A 218-nucleotide genomic window follows, 5' to 3' on the forward strand; every position below is an offset into this window, starting at 1 on the left:
ACTCTGAAGAGCCAGTCATTCAGTGACTGGAGGAGGGAGAGACAAAAGAAGACGACTCAAATGGAAAAAAAAAGTTTTTGATTTGCTGAAGCTCATTTCAACCATCAGAATTTCGATTTCGAGAAGAGGAAGGGAAATTGAAATCTATTGCCGGCTGAAGGACTCATTAAGGCAATCAGGGGCTGAAAGAGAAAAAATAAATAAAGAACACGAGAAAA

This window comes from Palaemon carinicauda, chromosome 3 (genome assembly GCF_036898095.1).
Source record: "Palaemon carinicauda isolate YSFRI2023 chromosome 3, ASM3689809v2, whole genome shotgun sequence".
Taxonomy (NCBI): domain Eukaryota; kingdom Metazoa; phylum Arthropoda; class Malacostraca; order Decapoda; family Palaemonidae; genus Palaemon; species Palaemon carinicauda.